The 21566-nt window shown below is 40.8% G+C and overlaps 1 protein-coding gene across 1 annotated transcript in view; it reads right to left on the bottom strand.

Moving 5' to 3' along the window:
• Positions 1-21566, bottom strand: part of LOC124143898 (sex peptide receptor-like) — a 213342-nt gene that overhangs the window by 133063 nt on the left and 58713 nt on the right. Inside the window, exon 2 of the mRNA XM_046513064.2 lies at positions 6914-6967. The gene's annotated coding sequence lies outside the window, so the exon portion shown is untranslated. The remainder of the gene's footprint in view (positions 1-6913; positions 6968-21566) is intronic.

The raw sequence follows: 21566 nt of genomic DNA, 5'->3' as shown, positions 1-21566 counted from the left end.
TGGTAAACATCACTAGTGACACTCATGTTGTCATCATCTGACTGATTGTTCATTAAAGGAAGCTTCTTGAAAAAAGATGAGTTTCTCGTCACTGTTCTCCCTCCTCCTTCTGCGGTGTACATGCTGCCTTTCTGGGACACAATGATCATGGGGTCAATTTCATATGGTGTGTTTCCTTTCACCATGTTGAATGGTCTGTGTACCAAAACATTGTCACCAACTTGTAGATTACACGGTCGAACATTCCGTTTGTGGTCATGGTAGGTTTTCATTTTCTGTTTCTGTTCAGCATCTCGACTGCTAACAATCTCTGCCAAGGGATCAATGTAGGGAAGCTGTGGTAGCTTGTTCCTGACGATTCGTTTCAACAATAATGTCGCTGGGGCAACTCCTGTAGTCTCATGAGGCGATGTTCTGTACAACCGGAGGTAAGATTGTAAACCTTTTCTCCAGTTCTCACCTTTTGCCTTTGCCACTTTCACGTGCTTTTTCAAGGAGCCAACGAAGCGTTCAATGCCTCCGTTTGCACGGGGCCAAAGAGGGGTAACTCTTTGTATCTTGAAGGCGAGTGAATTGGCAAATCTCTTGTATTCGTCACTGGTAAATGGTGGGCCATTGTCAGACTTGACAACTTCGGGTGTTCCCATTGCTGCAAAGATTTTGTCCAACACGGGAATAACACACGATGCACTTGTGCTGGATACTGGTTCGACGAATGGGTATCTAGAGTAGTCGTCGATCAGCAGTAACACGGTTTCACCATCAATATGCGCAAAGTCAACACTCACCCTTTCAAATGGAGCTTTTGGTAAGGGCGACATTTTCAGGGGTTCTCGTTGCATGGTTGGCACAGCTATTTGGCACGGTAAGCATGATTTTATTTTCTGAGTGACCAATTTGTCCATAAGCGGGAACCAAACTTTCTCACGGAGTAATGCGATTGTTTTTACAATGCCCAGATGCCCTTCATGTGCGATGTCAACCACACGTTCCTGGAGTAATGTTGGCACAACGATCCGATTGGACTTCAAGAGAATCGTGTCAGAACAGGTAAGCTCATGTTGGATTTTCTCGAATCTACTCATCTCTGCCAGTGACACGCCTGGTGGGGTTTCATGCCACCTTCCAGATTTCAGAGCCGATATAACTGCCTGCAGGAGTTGATCATGCAATGTTGCATTCTCGATTTCGGTAAGTGTCATGGCTTTGGGAACAGCATTTCGCGAGACATACGCGACATAACTTTCAGCACACTGGTCTTCCTCTCCTGATCGGTCTGAAACAGGCAAAGGATGACGTGATGCGTAGTCTGCCGGGTTATTTGATCCGGGTCTGTATTCCACCGTGAAGCGATAATGCTGCAAGTCCATCAGCCATCTTTCGATTCTTGCCGATGGTCTTGATGCTGGATTGTTGAAGAGTGATACCAATGGTTGGTGATCAGTCACAACTGTAAACTCTTTACCGTAGAGGTACAAGTTGAAACGTTTGATTGCCCAATAGATAGACAGTGCTTCTCTGTCGATTTGAGGGTAGCGCGACTCTGTGTCAGAGAGTGGATGGCTTGCAAAATGAAGTGGTTTCACTTCGCCTGTGACAGGATCCTTCTGTGTCAACACCGCGCCAAGCCCAATGGGACTTCCGTCTACGAACAACATGCATGGCTTCTCGGGGTCAAAGTAACTGAGCGTTATGTTTTCAGATAACGCCATTTTGAGCCTGTCAAGAGCTTGTTGTTCGGTTTCACCCCAAGTCCAAGGAAAATCCTTGCACGTGAGTCGACGCAGTGGTTTCGTGATGAGAGCAAAGTCTTTGATGAAACGACTACAAAATGACGCTGAACTCAGAATGCTGCGAACTTCAGAGGCATTTGTTGGTGGTTGGATGGCCTGTAGATCTGCCACCTTCTTTGGATCAGGTGAGATACCATCTGCGCTAAATCGATGACCGAAGAATAGCATGCTAGGCACACCAATCTCACACTTTGATGCATTGATTGTCAGGTTGCAGTCAGACAGACGCTGTAACACTTGTCGTAGGCGCTGATCATGCTCCGAAACATTTCTACCACCAATGTAGATATCGTCGCTGATATTGCGAGCACCTGGGATGCCTTGGATCACATCTCCAATCACTTTTTGGAATATTTCGGCTGAGCACGACATGCCAAAGTTGAGCCTTTTGTACCGGTAAAGCCCAATGTGCGTGGAAAATGCAGTCAAATTCCGAGAATCAGGGTGTAGCATGATTTGATGGTACCCTTGCTGGAGATCAAGTTTGCTGAACAACTTACAGCCATTGAGGTCTGCTGCGATGTCATCAATCGTGGGTATAATGTGGCGTTCACGAATGATAGCACGGTTCACAGATCGCATATCTACACATATGCGTATGTCATCTGGGTTTCTCGGTTTCGGTACAACAACAATCGGCGAGATCCATGGTGTCGGCCCGTTGCATTTCTCAATGATATCTGATTTCTCGAGCTCTTCGATTTTCTTTTCCACCTGTTTCCGAACGTGAAATGGAATTCTGCGATGTGGTTGTGTTACTGGTTTTATGTTCGGGTCAACGTAGACTCTGACAGGATTTCCCATGTATGCACCCATACCTTCTGTCACATTTGGAAATTCTTGTATGATTGACGGCAAAGTCGACTTCTCTGTTGACTTTTTTGGGGTTGACTTCTCACCAGTCGACACGTGTATGTTGTTGGCCACACGAATGAGGTTCAGCTTCTGTGATGTCTTCCAACTGACTAGTGAGCTACTTGGTCCACTCGCAACATAAAATGTCTCTCTACACTCCCTGTCTGAATATTCACAAGCCAGGTCTGCTTCAAATTTCCCCAAAATGTTCAATGGTGATATGGACATATAGGGGTAGATTTTGGTTTTGGATGAAATAAGTTGTGGTTTCGGGTTGAGTTTGTCAAAGTCACACTTGTTCATAATATTCACTGTAGCACCAGAGTCAGCCATGATTCGGATCGGGGAACCAGAAACGGAAATGTCGAAAAATGGTGCGTCAACCAGACTTGTTTTCGATAGCAGGAAGGTGTATTCTTCCCCACTACTTGTTTTGTGTGTAGCGCCAGCTACTGTGTTGTTTGTTTCATCTTCATGATTGACTGATCGAGCAGATTGTCTGTTTCTCCCTGGTGTGTGTTTCCAATTTCCTTGTTTCCAATTTCCTCTCCCACGGCCACGATTGAAATTGCCAGGTTTGCGGGGACTGGAATCTGGTTTAGAACGACACACATGACTGAAATGATTTAATTTTCCACATTTGTGGCATACTTTTCCATGTGCTGGACAGGTGCCATGATGGGGATAGTGTCCTCCACACAATCCACATGTTGTATTTTCCACTGTAACCCTTGGGCGTGGTTTCTGATCTCTCGCTCGGTGTGCATGCACTTGTTGCTGTGATTGCTGTGAACTGAACATGAGGTCATTTTCTTTAGCAACTTCCATGGAATGAGCGGTTTTCAAAATACTGTCAAGTGTCAGTGTTTGTTCAATGGCTTTACGTCTGAGTCTGTGATCACGTGTTCCTTGGATGATTTGCCGTTTAATTTCCAGGTTCTCATCATGAAACTCACACCGTTTTGCCAAGATCACTAACCGGGTATAAAATTCACTGACAGTCTCTCCACTTTGTTGCGTTTCCTGACGAAATGAGTAAACAAGCTGATCAATGCATTTCTGCGGTTCAAAATGAGTCTTTAGCGCTTTCATCGCACACAAATAAACGTCCTTCCGGTCCTCAGCGTCCTCTGAAACCGCAGGAACAGTCAGCGTATCGAAAATGTCATTCACATTTTCACCCGAATAATGCAACAACAAAGCCTTTTTACGGTTTGCATCAGTGATGTCCGTGGCGAGGAATAGGTTTTCTAATCGCCTGAGGTACTTTGAGAAACGAGTAGGTGCTGTTTCTCGAGGTTGCAGTTCGAATTCTGCGAACGGGGGTAACGACGCCGCCATTTTATCTACGTACGGTCAACGTTGTGCGAGGGTAGGTGTGAACGAACTATGGAAAAAGTCAATGTTCGTATCGATTCAAACACAAGAAAAGTGTCTCTCACCAGTAATTACCTCTAGGGTATCTGTAGAGGTCGGCCGATAGGCTGCTCGTCGCCAAAATGTGATGTATTGTCATTAACCACGAGAGCACGAGGTGATGATGATTGGTTTTTATTCATTGATCGTACACACCTGACTTCCGGTTTCGGGTAACACTAATACCCGGATTCCATATTGTAGCGGAACACATATTCTGAGTATAATACGGAACGTAAACATTACAGACAGTAAGGTACACAATTAATAGCCAGGTATTGTATAACACACTCTGAATTCACTTTCAAACCCTGACAATACAGCCCATGAAAGAATCTACATTAAACATCCAGAAACACTACACTTGTAAACTGATTGACACACAGAGATGTTGCTGTTTTCAGAAACTGATACAACAGCAGCCATGTGAAATCATGTAAAACAACCAACCTAAATAACTGTGATAAAACCAAAATGCTGGAATTATCTAAAGAAAACACTGAACAGAGAACTTACCCATTTATAAAAATAAAACGCAGATTTCCTATCTACATTTACATACATATTTATTGCATTATCAAAGAAGCCAGCAGCTGGAGACGTTCAACAGCCAGAATATAAAGTCTGCCAATTTAACATATGTGAATAAAACAACACAGAAGTTTGGTGCATACATGCTGTCAATGACTTGTTTGTTTGTTTGTTGTTTAACACGGCTCTCACCAATATTCCAGCTATATGACGGCGGTCTATAAATAATTGAATCTGGACCAGACAATAGAGTGATTGACATCATGAACATCAATCCACAACGGATGTGATGACATGCATCAACCAAGTCAGCAAGTTTGACCACCCGATCCCATTCATCGCCTCTTACGACCAGCAAAGTTGCCTTTTCAGCAAGCATTTTGAAAACCTATTATCTGTCAATGAACAATTCAAACTACCTTAAACTAGATAATTCCAAAGTGATGTGGTTTCGAATAGCCAACAACTGTGCATGAAATGCATGCTTAGGTCTCGGTCAATCACACATTCATCACACATCACACGGAAACACGTCTCCTGCAAGGAAGCAAACATGGCTGTTCACAGTGACAACTACGTTAAACATGAACTCTCATCCAGACCCGGAAACAAAAATACACGAAAACTCTCAAGCAAGTCTACAATATTTTGGCAAGTCTAGATTTCTTCAGTTTCCGAAATTGAAGATATTATCCAGTCTCCTTTATCAATGTTAACGACAAATTAATAAAACAGATCTTATAATATTTGTATTTCAGAGACGAAATGGTAATTCGAAAGGGGAAATTCAAACCTCGTCTGTCTCCCAGACCGTATAGAACACCTAAAGGAATGAATCCAACAAATATAGACATATATTTGTAAATAAGAAAAGTTTATTTCTGGGACTAATATAAGTCAAGTTAAAACACTCGACTGCCATTCTGAGAGTCATGGCCAATGTAATGTCAACTGACTTGTGATAAACGAAGAAAAAGCGAAATACGGAAACTGTATAATCATCTACAAAGATATGATAATGATCAGTTAATGTTCTTGATTGGCTGTTATCACGTTTGCGAAGAGCCAGGTTTCATGTAATTAATATCAATTATCACATCTTGTTTTCCTTGATGATGAGAAACACCAATTTATTACCATGTTGCTATTTGAAACAACACATGGATAACCTTTCTGACAAGGAAACTAAACTCAACTACTAGAAAAAACCTTGCATGCGTAACATGCACTTTTACCACAAAATAAAAGAATCACCAACAACATGTGATAAAAAGGAGTATCCATCCCTGCCTGACTCACATCTTATTGTTCCCCTGAGCCTACAGAGATAAAAAAAACACCACACAGTGCCCCTTTCTTCATTTGATTATATACACTGTAGATATAATCATACCAAATATTCAGTTTTCATGTGAATCACATTTGACAGTTGAAGTACACAGATGCTTTAATTATCACAATTAAAAATATATATTTGAAAATGCCTCCTGACTAACTTTTTAAATAAGGAAAGAAAATTTAATGACAAACATATTTTAGCCAAATCTGATCCAACCTCAAAAACACAGGTAACACTTCATAAGATTATGTTTTCAGCCAGGTTTCCTCAGACTTGGGATTGCCAGTTGCACCTGTGTCTGTGTAGTCAGAGCAGGCACCAATAAATGTTCATGGTTTTAAAAACAATGCTCCATTTACTAAGAAAATATGTATTTGGTCGTCTTGCTTTCATAAAATGATATGAAAGTATTCAAAATGCTATTGTCCGGAAGATAAGTACAATTTGGTTAAGAAATCATGAGTCATGAAATCTTCTTATTGGTGGAAAGTTGTGAGTTATCAAACAAAACATTGCATTAGCATGTAAATTGAATTACATGAAACAAGTTTAAATATTCACAACTAGCTTTATCAGTTACAATTTTTTTCTACATTTAAAAAAAGAGGATGCACATTGTATCCAATTATACCTTTAGAAATAGAGCCAACATTCACTTGAATGAATAATTTACTTCCTCAAAGCAAAATAAATTAATAAATGTAACTCAATTGTCACAAATCTGTTAAAAAGTAATACATTTTCTGGAAGAAAATGACACATTGTGGAAAAATAATATCTAAAGTCTGTAATGCATGAAATATGGGAACTGCAAGTGATAGTCACTAAACCCCCCAAATCATATTGATGTCCAATTGATTATGGATTAACCACAGGGAATAAAAACACAAGAGCAATATCAAATATGTCCATTTATCACCACCATAATTGCATTAGGATTATATCAAGAAAGCTGAAATGACAAGAAGGGAGCACTTACCACAACAACGACGTTCCCTGTCAGCAGTCGGATGCTATTCTCCTACAGACCGATCTGAAATGGATGTAGAGATATTGTTAGCCACGTTACCACGTTAACTGGGAGCCCACTGATGGGGATGTGGACCAATCGGGTCTGCTTTCTCTCACGGCAACCAGGGCCTCTGTGTTTGATAAGAGACAGTTTAGAACAGTTTCATGTACTCCCAACCACTGTTTCCACTACCACAAATATTTGCTATTGACAGGATAAAGAATTCCGGTGTATCAGATAAACAACTCATTTCATAGCTTTTCATTAAAAAATGGACTTTAATGGGGGGATATTGATTTTTTTCAAGCATTTATCATATATTGTTTTTAGAAAATATTTAGATTTGTCATGACAACACAAGATAAGGATAATCTAGTGGCAGTTTAATGCTCCTTTGGGCAGTATTTCAAGCATGTCACTGTCTGTGACAGACTAATGCAGGAGGAATGCAAGACTAACACTTCATGGCAGTCAACGCCAAAAACCTTTGTGTCTACTAACCCAAACTTGGTTAAAAGCATCATCTTTTGTACATTTTGATGTCATTTTCAGACTAACTACCTGAGTTTATTGGACCAAACAGAATTTTACTAGACTCTAATGGACTGTCATTGAATTATGTTGACAAACCTAGACAAATAATCAGGGCAAAGTGGGACACGAACTCACATCACAGGTTACTGGCATACCTAAGGGAGGCAACTCTGCACAGCATTGTAGGGATTGAGAGTTGAAGAAACAGAATGACAGTGGGACTCTTTTGATGACATTCCTAAACAAGATTCATGTACAGATTCAAGTTCTTCAGAGAAACAATTCAGTGTTCATACCATACAATCTTCATTTATAAATATTGAAAAACTTCATGTATCTACAATGCCTCACATTTTAGTGAGTGAGTGAGTTGGGTTTAAGGGCCCTATTAACATTATTCCAGTTATATCACTGTGTGTCAGCTTAATAAGGGAGGAAACCCCAAAGTGATGCAGGTCTTAGACGTTTACCACTTTTACCCACGAGCATGGGTATGGTGCTGACAAACCTAGAAACATAATCGGGGCGTACCAGGATTTGAACCCACAATCATTGGTTTCTGGCGTGCCCAAGGACGCAACTCGGCACAGCATATCGCTGCGCCATAGATGACTGGGCCAACCATGCCACCCCCCGACCCCCCCAACCATCACCACCACATTGAAACCACTATCAGAAAACATTAAGCCTTTATAGTCAATTATTTTGTAAAACTAGTCCTTTTCATGAAGTAACCCCCAATACAAGATACAAATTAGGATGAAATATCATATACATGGTCTGGAGCAGCCATGGAATATAATTATACTTCTGTTCACTGAAGATGTCTAGTTTGGTCATGAGCAAATGTTGAGTAGTGTATGCATGAATGTTGTAGCCACCGGTCAGCCATCCTCCACCTATATCATGGTGCAAGGAACAACCGAGTTTGGGACAGGCAAACTACTGGTTTATATAATAAACAATGATCGATGTCATCCAGAGATGAGGTGAAGTGAGGTGAAATGGGGTTAACGTTGCATTCAAGATTACTGCACTAATATAATGACATGCATGCACGTGTGTGTGTACGTGCGTGCGTGCGGCTGCTTGTACTTGTCCAGACTAATGCCGATTTCATAGTGCTAGCCCACTGAGATCTCACGCAGATGAACATGGATACTCCACTCCGACACATCAGACTCCGAGCCGACCAGTTCTTGTCCGTTAATAGCAAGCGGCAGGCAGGATAACAACAACTGCTATCTTTTAACGTCTTTTGGTATGACACGGCCAGGGATTGAACCCCCGACCTTCCGTCCCCGGGCAGATGCTTTACCATTAGGTGAGGTGAAATGGGGTTTAACGTTGTGTCCAAGATTATTGCACTTATATAGCAACGTGCATGCACGTGTATGTGTGTGTGTGGCTGCTTGTACTAGTCCGGACTGATGCTGATTTATAGTGCTAGCACACTGAGATACCAGGTCGCAGTTTAACATGAATACCCAACTCAGACACAGTATACAGACTCCGAGCCGACCAGTCCTTGTTTTAGCCCCTTAATGCCGAGTGCCAGACAGGGTAACAACAAGTACCATCTTTTAACGTCTTTTGGTATGACGCGGCTGGGAATCGAACCCCGGACCTTCCGCTCACCGGGCGGACGCTCTACCATGAGACCACAGAGGCGGTCCTTTACCACTAGACCATGGTGGCGGTCGATCACGACATGATGAGACACACACAACCAGGTCACAACCTGTATTCACAAGGGTTCCATTAAGCACTAAACTTTAACACAGACGTCTGACTGTCACAGCGGTATGATCGCTTTGTGAAACAATGCCCTGATTCTCATTTGTCAGCTCTGAAATATTGGTCATAGCAATCTATTCTCCCCCAGTTTTCCTCTCCGTAAGGTTACCGTATATCGCTGTGTATAAGGCGAGTTTTTCGTACTAAAATGAAGGGGTTAAGAAGGGGGGTCGTCTTATACACAGAGTAGAAGATCTCACATTTTTTTCCACTGGCGATGTCAACCGGCGTCCGATAGCCAGCCCAGCATTTGACAATAAAACTTCGCATTTCGTCCTAAATAACTGTTCCAATAACTATTTCCATACATAAACATGATTTGTATCTCTTTTCCTTGAATAAAGTTTAATAATTTCTGCAAATAAAGTTGAAATGACCCTCTCCTCGATGCAGATTGTCAAACCAGCTTACACGGTAATACAATCAACATCCGTGAGTAGAGAGCAAGAAGTACCGGTAAGCATTTGCATATTGCACATGTGACCTAACATGTGATAACCGGTGAAGCTGAAATCAATTCCCGCTGTTTTTACAGTTGTATTAACAAGTGTTGGAGACGGTGTGTACAAGTGATTGTGGAATAAACATGCTGAATGTGAAGCAAACATAAGCCTAGTGAGTTACAACATAGTTAATTGGCGATTAAATTACTCACTATTGTCTCTTATATGTTATTACTTCATAAATGAATTTTATTTTACGGGCACCAATTTGGTGTCGTACCGTGTAAACACAAAATGGCAACATTTGCTGGAGTTATACACGCAACCAATCAACGTAGAAAAAACAATGCAAGATAAACGTATTTTTATTGCATATATATAAGGTTTGTGTGCGCACTTGTGATGTACTTCATTCCAGGTCGCCTTATACAAGGAGTATAGGATTTTGGGTTGATTTTGAAGGCGTGTACAGGGGGGTCGTCTTATACGTGGGGTCACCTTATACACAGCGATATACGGTAAAACTTTTAGATCTTCAGACTACAAGAGCAACCATGTTTAATCAATTAAACTTTGTTAAAAGTTTTAAGACGAAGATCAGTCCTAGACAGTGTAAAAAACCTCTTAAGACTAAGATGTGCAGAAGCATGGACACTTTAACAGAAGCTACGACACTGATTGCCGATAGCCAAGTAAAGGTCTCAGTGGGGATAGTTTGAAATGTCTCCAGTGAAAAGCTATCACACAATGGTAAGTCTCACTTGGAAGTTTTAAACATTTTCCATAACACTATTCCACAGAATGACAGAGATAATATTAACTAAGGCTTTTTTACACATAACTGCATCACACTAAAACAGGGAGTATACACATATACCAACCATTCCAACACTAACAGCTTCCTTCTCTTAGGACCCATTCTGTATTGTATGGAGAGAAATATGTATACAGAACTATTTTCTGCATGAAAGCTATTAATCAAACACTAACATCGCTGGCATACATCAACTCAACAGAGTTTAGCTCAGGTTTTGTAAACACAACTTCTGTAAAAATATCCACATTTGACTCCTACAACTTTGAAAAATAAATTGGTGTTTGGTTTATACTGAAAACTGTCATTATCCAAGACATTAGAGATATAAAACGACCACAAACGTAATTGATTTTCCAAAAGAAAATCTTTCAAGTGACATTGAACTGATCTAGCCTTCATGGATAAGTAACAATTTTACACGGAGATCTGAAGATATTTGCCTTTATCATCCCTGTCAGTTCACGGAGAATTAAAGACATGGTCAGCCTCTTATGTTGGAAACATGAGAGTATCACAAAATGGAGAAATGATCACTTGAATGTGACAGGCTCAGAAGACGTTTTTTTTTAAATTTCATTTAATGAACCTTCACGAGAACCGGAATCATCAATAGTTCAAGTCAAATGTTAGATATTATTTTTAAATATTTGCATTATGCAACTGAGCCAAAATTTCATAAATGTTGAATAACAAACATTTTGAGAACATTTTGTTTTTATTCCTGTTGAAAAAACAAGTTAGTATATGGAGGTAAGGAAGCCAGCTTGTATTGGGCTTGGAAAGACAAACCAGTGTTAATCACATACATAGTAGACCCCGCTGTGGTTGACAGCATGATTGGGTATGAGGGCACAATGACACCAGCCATGGAACTTGTTAAACAGTTGAGTTGAGTTGATTTGAGTTGAGTTGAAATGGGGTTTAACGTTGCATCCAAGATCATCGCTCTTATATATAGTGATGTGTGCATGTGTGCGTGCCTGCGTGTCGCTGCTTGTACTAGTCCAGACTATTGTCGATTTCATAGTGCTGTCACAGTTTAACATAAATACCCCATTCAGACATAGTATACTCACTCCGAGCCAACCAGTCCTTGTTTTAGAAACTTGTATTACCCAGAAAGGGTAACAACAAGTACCATTTCTTAACATCTTTTGGTGTGACACGGCCGGGGACTGAACCCAAGGCCTTCTGCTCTCCGGGCAGACACTCTACCACTAGTGCATGGAGGCGGTCTCTTTGCACTAAGAGGGTAATAGCTGCCATATTATTTAACAGACTTATGATGGTTAAAGTGCTAAGATTGATTTGTAGAATGGGACTCTGATCGGCTATTTATATATCATTCATGCTCTTCTAGCATTGAGACCATGCAATCCTCATTTCGTCAACCAAAGTTGGTACTGATAAATTATTCTACCATCCAAACCTCATTTGGTCATCTAAAATTGAGTTCTGCAGTGAGGACTGATTCTAAAACACAATCTTCAATTTACACCAAATCCTTATTTGTCAAGCAAGGCAGGTACTGACACCCTATTCTATCATCCAATCCTCATTTGGTCAGCTAGGACTGAGGTTTGTATTGAGGACCTGTTCTATGACACAATACTCATTTGGTTAGCAAAGGTTGAAGTTGGTATAGAGGAACCATGACACAATCCTCATTTTACACCCACCTTTGGTCAGCTGACAACCATCCAATCCTCATTGGTCAACCAAGTCTAGTACTGAGAATCTGACTCGCAGACCTATTTCTGAAATCCATGTAACCCAAACCTTTACTTATTTTGTCATGTCTCTTAACAGATATCTTTGCCAACCATACCTTCACAACTGGACCTAAACAAGAAGCCCAAAAGCACAGGCCACATTTAGAACAACCTTAAACATACCCACAAAGACAAAGTACAGCTTACTGTATAGGGAACATTGTACAGACCCAGCCATAAAACCTTCACACCTAGAGCAAAACCACACATACAGTAAATTACCATTACCATTACCATGGACGACCCTTCAGTCCAAGCAGGAAGCATGGTCCACTTACACAAGAAGCCATGGCTCTTGCAATAAAGCTTGTATTGCGCCCAGAACCCAAGACTTAACTAAGTCTTTGATATGCATTTAGAAGTGAACTTGTTAAAGGGGCAAGTTTGTTTGTTGTTCAATGCTGCCCTCAGCAATATTCCAGCTACATGACAATGGCCTGTGAACAATAGTGTCCAGACAACATTGATTGATATTGTGAACTATGATTTACATCAGGGTATGCAATCAACATCAAGTGACCAAGTGATCCATTTTCGTTAAATCTTAGGACCAGCATTACCAGGTTACTGGAGACCAATTCTAACCTGGAATCCACTCCAGGGTGCACCTCTTACGACCAGCATAGGTTGCCAGGGACCAATTCTAACCTGGAATCCCTTCCAACGCTCGCCTCTTACGACCAGCATAGGTGGCTGGGGAGCAATTCTAATCTGGAATCCCCACCACGGCTCGCCTCTTACGACCAGCATAGGTGGCTGGGGACCAATTCTAATCTGGAATCCCCTCCAACGCTCGCCTCTTACGACCAGCATAGGTGGCTGGGGAGCAATTCTAACCTGGAATCCCCACCACGGCTCGCCTCTTACGACCAGCATAGGTGGTTGGGGACCAATTCTAACCTGGAATCCCCACCACGGCTTGCCTCTTACGACCAGCATAGGTGGTTGGGGACCAATTCTTACCTGGAATCCCACCAGGGCTTGCCTCTTACGACCAACATGGGTTACTGGGTACCAATTCTAACCTGGAATCCCATCAGGGCTCGCCTCTTACGACCAACATAGGTGGCTGGGGACCAATTCTAACCTGGAATCCCCACCATGGCTCGCCTCTTACGACCAGCATAGGTGGCTGGGGACCAATTCTAATCTGGAATCCCCTCCAACACTCGCCTCTTATGACCAACATAGGTTACTGGGGACCAATTCTAACCTGGAATCCCACCAGGGCTCGCCTCTTACGACCAACATAGGTGGCTGGGGACCAATTCTAACCTGGAATCCCATCAGGGCTCGCCTCTTACGACCAACATAGGTTGCCAGGGGCCAATTCTAACCTGGAATCCCACCTGGGCTCGCCTCTTATGACCAACATAGGTTGCCAGGGGCCAATTCTAACCTGGAATCCCATCAGGGCTCGCCTCTTACGACCAACATAGGTTGCTAGGGGCCAATTCTAACCTGGAATCCCACCTGGGCTCACCTCTTACGACCAACATAGGTTGCCAGGGGCCAATTCTAACCTGGAATCCCACCTGGGCTCGCCTCTTACGACCAACATAGGTTGCCAGGGGCCAATTCTAACCTGGAATCCCATCAGGGCTCGCCTCTTACGACCAACATAGGTTGCTAGGGGCCAATTCTAACCTGGAATCCCACCTGGGCTCACCTCTTACGACCAACATAGGTTGCCAGGGGCCAATTCTAACCTGGAATCCCATCAGGGCTCGCCTCTTACGACCAACATAGGTTGCCAGGGGCCAATTCTAACCTGGAATCCCATCAGGGCTCGCCTCTTACGACCAACATAGGTTGCCAGGGGCCAATTCTAACCTGGAATCCCATCAGGGCTCGCCTTTTATGACCAGCATAGGTTGCCAGGGGCCAATTCTAACCTGGAACCCCATCAGGGCTCGCCTTTTACGACCAGCATAGGTTGCCAGGGGCCAATTCTAACCTGGAATCCCACCAGGGCTCGCCTCATACGACCAACATAGGTGGCTGGGTACCAATTCTAACCTGGAATCCCACAAGGGCTCGCCTCATACGACCAGCATAGGTTACTGGGTACCAATTCTAACCTGGAATCCCATCAGGGCTCGCCTCTTACGACCAACATAGGTTGCCAGGGGCCAATTCTAACCTGGAATCCCATCAGGGCTCGCCTCTTACGACCAACATAGGTTGCCAGGGGCCAATTATACCCGAAATTCCCATGAGTGGGGGTGGGGTCAAGAAGTAGCCCGAAACATTGAAACAATAGAGTTATCAATAAGAAGTTACATGTCTACAAATTAGCTGTAACTCAAACTGCTATGGTTGAGAGGACCGTGATTTTTGCTGTTTGCTGTCAATTCATTAACTAGTGGTTGAGTTCAGGTTACTGAACGATAGCCATGCATATCATAGAAAGCTGCCTATCATGTTTTGTTTGCAAGGCACTAATCTAGATTAAATACATCGATTCCAGATAGCCATGATTGTTTCTGATACTAGTGAAGGGAGGCAGATAAAGCCTACATTTGAAATGACATTGATAGTAATGGATTCTGAGAAATAATACCCAACCCACTTCAAACTCGAGTCATATTTGTCAAGTTTTGCCGAAAGCTCATTTTACACTTCAGCAAAAATGATTAAGATTCTGGAATGAGATAGTATTTTTTTTGGTCAATGACGGATATGATTCCTGAAGGAGATAACTTGACAATTAGTTTGCAAACAAATAATTTTTTAGTATCACCAGGACATATTTTGTGATGTTGACTCATCTCATGTCAAGCAGATTGAGACAGAAATTAAACCAATAAATGAAACCTTTGTGCTCTGATAACCTCATGATTTATGATGTTGTTGTATATGTTTATTGACTTTCAAATTTGATTTTTCTTTCTTATTTTTATCATAATGAATAAAACATGAATGTACGTAAACATAAACTCAGTTTAAATCGTAGAACTCCCGGCCCCCATAAGGGTGGAGTTTTACACCATACTTTCCACGATTTTTTGTTGCAATCTTAATGTTCTTTGGCCTCTAAAATGCATCCTTTTTTTGTGTGTGTTTGTAGTTTAATGCCACACTCAGCAATATTCCAGCTGTATGACAGCCGTCAGTAATTAATTGAGACTGAACCAGACAATCCAGTGATGACTTCATGAGCATCGATCTAAGCCATTGGGATATGATGACATGCATCAGCAGGCCTGACCATCCGATCCCGAAAGTCGTCTCTTATGACAAGCATAGTTGCATCTTCTTGCAAGCATGGGTTGCTAGACCTTAGATTCTCAACCTGGACCTTCAAGAGGGGAGACAAGCATGGGTTGCTGGAGACCTATTCTCTACCCAGATCTTCATGGGTCCTAAAATGCATCCTATCTGATGTGGACAGTATATTCTGTCATCTAAAGGTGAAGATTTCCTGGAGTATACCCACCTGACTGTTGTGGGGTATTGGAGAAGAGATTCATGATTTACTTCTCATTCTGGTCAATAGTGAGTGAGTGTGTTGGGTTTAAAACCGCTTTTAACAGTATTCCTGTTATATCACGGCATGTCAGCTTAATGTGGAAGGAAAGCCCAAAGTGATGCAGGTCTCAGACGTTTACCACTTCGGTGAAACCTTAAGAACACGGGTATGGTGATGACAAACCTAGAAACATAATCAGGGCAAAACGGAATTCGAACCCACAATCATAGGTTTCTGGCATGCCCAAGGGACGCAACTCTGCACAGTGAATCATGACGACTGGGCCACCCATGCCCCCTTATTCTGGTCAATAAAATCTGATGGTTCTTTCAACAATGTTGATGTAAGAATTACAAAGCATGTTATCCTGTATTTCTTAATTCTGATTGGGTGATGAGGAATCAAACTTGTGTCTTATACTGCAATAACAGAAATGCAGTAACACATATTGAACCACATAATACCGTATACGACGTAATAAGCGCCCAGAGCACTCTCAAAATTAGAAATAGGGGGGTCTTATTAGAATATTAATTTGCTGGAAAAAACAGAGTTGAAAGATAAATTTCATGGTTTATGCTGACAGCCTGAAATGTTATATGCGACAGATATATTTTTCCAGAATTTAATTGCCCATTATTAAGGGTGCATATAACACACGAGTGCGTATTATACGCCAATAAATAAGCCTTGTATACATTGATCAATCGGAAGGGGTGCTAATTGGGATTGTTCAATAGCGAATATATTAGCAATTATCGCAGTGGGCGCTTATTACGTCGAATCTGGTATGCTATTTTAAACCAGTTTTGATGGTTATCGATCAATATAAGATAGCTACGGGATAAATCTCAAAGAACAATGAAGAATGAAGCTTGGTACATTTTATAATACAACATTGTTCCATCATGACGTCATTTCTGGAGATTCAAAAATGCACTTGCATATTGGACGACATTATTTTTTAGCAGGTTGTGTCTAATGAGTTGTTCCCCATAGGTGTAGATAAACAGGATGGCTGAATGATCACATCCAAAAGTGGGAGAGATATGACAATCGGTATATTGGGAGAAAAGGTACAGGTAATCAACGACAGGATTTTGAGAATATGCAGGGAAATATCCACCTGTGCATTAAATGGACTTGTCCGACATTGCCGAGGTCGGATTCTATTGAGGGAGTCATCATTATTAAAATATGGGTAAATACTTCTAAAGCTTGTACATTTTATCATCATCCTTAAAGAGGCTGTACATAAAGTTGATATCTCTTATAAGAAATAAACGACTCGTGGTCGTTGTTTTTCGTACAATAAAACACTTAACAAGGAACCAAGCTGTCCCCAGGGGAGTAACCAAGATGCAATTCCCAGCACTAAGCACTAACCCCATGCCATCACTATAACTGTCATGGTAACAGCTGTCAAAATGAAGATAAAATAGTTTTAATCGAATGACATTGGAAACTTTTTCAGATTATCATTAAAATATATCCTCCAGTGTATAAGTTAACTCAATCAACTGTTAAACCAAGGCAGAATGGCTATAATGAACTCCATTTCAGTGAAAGAAAAAGCTAAAAAGCTTTTACAAATAATAGTATTTGAGATCCAAACATTTTCCTGAATAACTTTTTATCTACACATCTATCTGATTGTGGACACATCTAAAACATCTGTCAAACAAACAGTTATGGACGAGTGCACCAGTTTCACCAGATGGTGTGCTTGTTGATAATGTCAGCACTGGCCCAGCTGGGTAATGGCTTCAAATAAATAACCAACTCTTGACCAGACAATCCAGCGATTGACATCATGAGCATTGACCTATGCAAATGGGATACGATGACATGCATCAACCAAATCAGCGAGCCTGACAACCCCATCGTGTTAGTCACCTCTTACGACAAGGATAGTCACCTTTAACGGCAAGCATGGGTTGCTGAAGACCTAAACTAAATAATTCCAAAGTGATGTAGTTTTGAATAGCTAACAACTGTGCATGAAATGGATGCTTGGGTCCCTGTCAATTCTAACCCGAATCTTCACGGGTATCAACAATAAAGTACCTCACAATCACAATGTCACACAAAATGCTGACAATCATCTATACATGACACTTGCTGTATGGACAATATAACCCTGCAGATGTGTGACACATGCTTATCAAGTTGGACATTGCTCTATACAGTTATGTTATGTTATGTCAAAACTAATGTCTCTCTAATCCTGTATGCAAGAGTCTGACAAAAACCACTGACATTGCCACGACACTCCGGTCACGCCTCCCTCCATATGGGTGCATGTTATTTTACAAATTATGGCAGGAAATATTCATTTATTCGTCGATATGAAGAAACAATAGATATACAGTTTTCCAATGTATAGTTTAGCATCATAACCTATTGGCCATGAATAACCTGTTGGCAATGATCACCAATTTGATTTTATAACCAGTAGGCCATGATCACCATTCTTTTATAACTATAAGGCCATGATCACCATTCTTTTATAACCATAAGGCCATGATCACCATTCTTTTATAACCATAAGGCCATGATCACCATTCTTTTATAACCATAAGGCCATGATCACCAATTTGATGTTATCACCAGTAGGCCATGATCACCAATGTTATAATTAATATGCCATGATCACCAATGTTATAACCAATATGCCATGATCACCAATGTTATGACCAGTAGGCCATGATCACCAATGTTATAACCATAAGGCCATGATCACCAATGTTATAATTATAAGGCCATGATCACAAATGTTATAACCAATAGGCCATGATCACCAATTTGATGTTATAACCAATAGGCCATGATCATCAATTTGATGTTATAACCAGTTGGCAATGATCCCCAACCTGATAATATATAACCAGTTTGCTGCCAAAACAACGTTTGCCATTTCATCCAGATCGGTGCTATAATCAGAATGGTATTTTGACCTGTCTGGTATTATAATAAATTAGGTATTATGTTCAATTAGGCATTATCATCAGTTTATGATCAATTTTGCATGATTATCAGTTACAAGAATGTTCTGATGTGAATAAAAACACAAAAGTGTCAGAGTTCATTACAAGACTAAACAATTCAGTCAGTTGACTTTTTAGCACTGTCTGAAGAAAACTAGTCTATCATGATCAAAGAAAAGTGTTATACATTTACAATCCACAGGCTTTTTGAAAATTATATATCTGGAATAATAACAAGACATTTAGAAGCACTGTTCTGTCAAACTGTGATGGTGACATTAATGGTAATTTGGTATTGTAGACAGAATAGGACCTTTGCCAGCACAGCTTGTCATTAATATAGGTTACACTGTACATCTTAGTAGAACATTACCTAGTCAAATATATAGCTTATATACCACTCAACATTTGCCAAGGACCACCCCTTTGACGAAAGATGACTAATAGACAGTAAGTCTGTGAAACAAAAAATACACAAAGATGCTAGTATTGACATCGGTCATTTAATGGCATCTCTTCATGGCGAACAGTTGATAACGACATTAAGAACCCCTGATTCTGATACCACTACATCTTGCAACTGTATCTTGGCCACTCATGTTGAGTTGTACATGTATTTCATAATTTCAGTTCAACTTGTCAACAAGATAAAAATATGACTGCTTTTGAAAAAACAAAGTACACTGGTATTTTCCAAGGTATTGTGAAGGTAATCAAAGTACTTCAAATCATGATATAACAATAATACCACACATCTATATTTATAATAATTTTATAATAATACTAAAATATACACAAATACTTCAGCATTCATCCCTCTGGCTTCAAATCATTCCATGTTTAGCCCAACGTTTCGAAAATATATTTTTATGTACACAATGTCTATAATAAATGCAAAACTTTAAATAACTTATTGTTAGTGAGGATGATCATTATAAACCTACTGGCTGTTTGTGTAACTCGATATGGAGTTTTTGAAATTGTGGTTACACCTCGTAGGAGGTATTACAACGATTGTAACACCTCGCAGGAGGGCTTACAACGATTATAACACCTCGCAGGAGGGCTTACAATCATCGTAAACCCTTGATAGAACAAAAACTACGAACAGCCTACGATACGCACGTGCAGATTTCGTACAATTGCGAGACGCACATGCAGATTTCGCACCGTTGCGAAACCCACGTGCTGAGGTCTCCGGTTTCATTGAACCGAGTTCACGACTGCAGGCGATATTTCATCTCCGATACAGGTAATACATTTGAGAGTTTTTATTACAGTTATCTAATTAAAAACGTTGTCTATGCGATGAGTTGGTTTATAAGTTGGACAAACCATGTCTCCTCGAGATTACTAGAGATTGTAAACCCTCACATTCGGATTGTTAGACTTTCATAAACAGTGGCGGACGGGTAGCCTAGTGGTTACAGTGTTCCCTCGTCACGCCAAAGACCCTAGTTTGATTCCCGACATGGGTACAATGCGTGAAGCCCGTTTCTGGTGTCCCCCGCCTTGATATTGCTGGAATATTTCTAAAAGCGCAAAACCATACTCACTCACTCACTTTCATAAACAACCATGGCCACATACTCTCACACATAAAATACATAGTGTACCAAATTTTTGTCCATGTCAGTTCACAGCTCTTTCCTGCGTAAATAATCACCTTCTGATTAAGTAATATTGATAAATCATCGTATCATAAAACATTTCCTAATGAACTAATTTAACCAGAGAAGATAATCTATGTCTTTCTATTTCTATGTCGGAGTATCTGCATATTGAATAAATCCTGTCCAACAAATGACTTGTCATGCTTGCCAACTTTTACAGCACAATCTGGTGGTCCATGGACTGTGTAATTATATTTCCTTTCTATAGAGTCACAAATATGACTCAGGGGCTTAAGAAACCTTCCTCTGAACCTATGGAATATCATATCGCAGTTAGCCGAGATAATTATATCTGCTCCTGTCGTAATTCACCCTGATTGCTTTCTGGACAGATGGTGCTATATGTTGTGTGGTTGCACTGCCGATTTTCTCTTCCAATACACGATGCCTGGCGTGTCTTGTGTGTTCTATAAAACACTAACATGATAAACCACTTATTCTATCAGCACAGGCAACAGCTACGACTGAATAACCTCATCGTTTCCCAATTACTATCACAGTTTACGTGTGCATTAATCATGGCCCGTTTGATGCAAGACCAGTCAGGTTTCCTTCACATATAACAAGGCAATAAAAGATGGATGATTTTTGCATTTTCTAGGCGGAACAGACATGGGTTATACAATTGTACACTCAACGTTCTGCCTGTGAACACAGAATGTCAGGTGTTAAGGCGACACTGAAACAATTACAGTCGACAAATTCCAATATTTGCTTCCATAATGCCATTGATTAAAAAGCCATTTTCACCCCTCACACACAATGGCTATCTTTATCAACACTATCCATATTGGAACGAGCTCTTTATCCAGGATTTTCATCAAAGAATGAACCCTACACTTAAATTCTGTTTTCATGTCGTACAGTAGGTGCTTACAAAGCAGTTGTGAAATACAGGGGGGAAGCTTTTGCAAGGGATGTTAGGGAGCTGAAATGATTTAATTATTCTGTCGCTTCAACATCGAAAGCCTTATTCTGCAAATAGGAAATGATATTTCAGCCGAGAAAACAAACTGTCAAATTTGAACCTAACAGCTTTCAATCAAAGAGGAAAAAAGACATTTTAACATGTAAAGAAAGCAGGATTCCAAATTTGAATAAAACAACAGGATTGTCAGTTGGCTT

Source organism: Haliotis rufescens, unplaced genomic scaffold (genome assembly GCF_023055435.1).
Source record: "Haliotis rufescens isolate VD_foot unplaced genomic scaffold, xgHalRufe1.0.p SCAF_12, whole genome shotgun sequence".
In the NCBI taxonomy this organism is placed as follows: domain Eukaryota; kingdom Metazoa; phylum Mollusca; class Gastropoda; order Lepetellida; family Haliotidae; genus Haliotis; species Haliotis rufescens.
This window is presented reverse-complemented; position numbering and strand designations above follow the sequence as displayed.